Genomic DNA, 297 nt, shown 5'->3' on the forward strand with positions numbered 1-297 from the left:
CCTCATCCTCATCCTCATCCTCATTCACATCCTCATTCACATCCTAATCCTATCCTCCTCCTCCTCCTCATTCACGTGCTCATCCTATCCTCATTCTCATTCTCGTCCTCATCCTATCCTCATGCTCATTCTCGTCCTCATCCTATCCTCATCCTCATCCTCTTCCTATTTCTCATCCTATCCTCCTCTTCATTCTCCTCCTCATCCTATCCTCATCCTCCTCCTCATCCTATCCTCATCCTCATCCTCATTCTACTCCTCATCCTATCCCCATCCTCATCCTCATCCTATCCCCAT

This window comes from Lupinus angustifolius, chromosome LG08 (assembly GCF_001865875.1).
Source record: "Lupinus angustifolius cultivar Tanjil chromosome LG08, LupAngTanjil_v1.0, whole genome shotgun sequence".
Classification (NCBI taxonomy): Eukaryota; Viridiplantae; Streptophyta; class Magnoliopsida; order Fabales; family Fabaceae; genus Lupinus; species Lupinus angustifolius.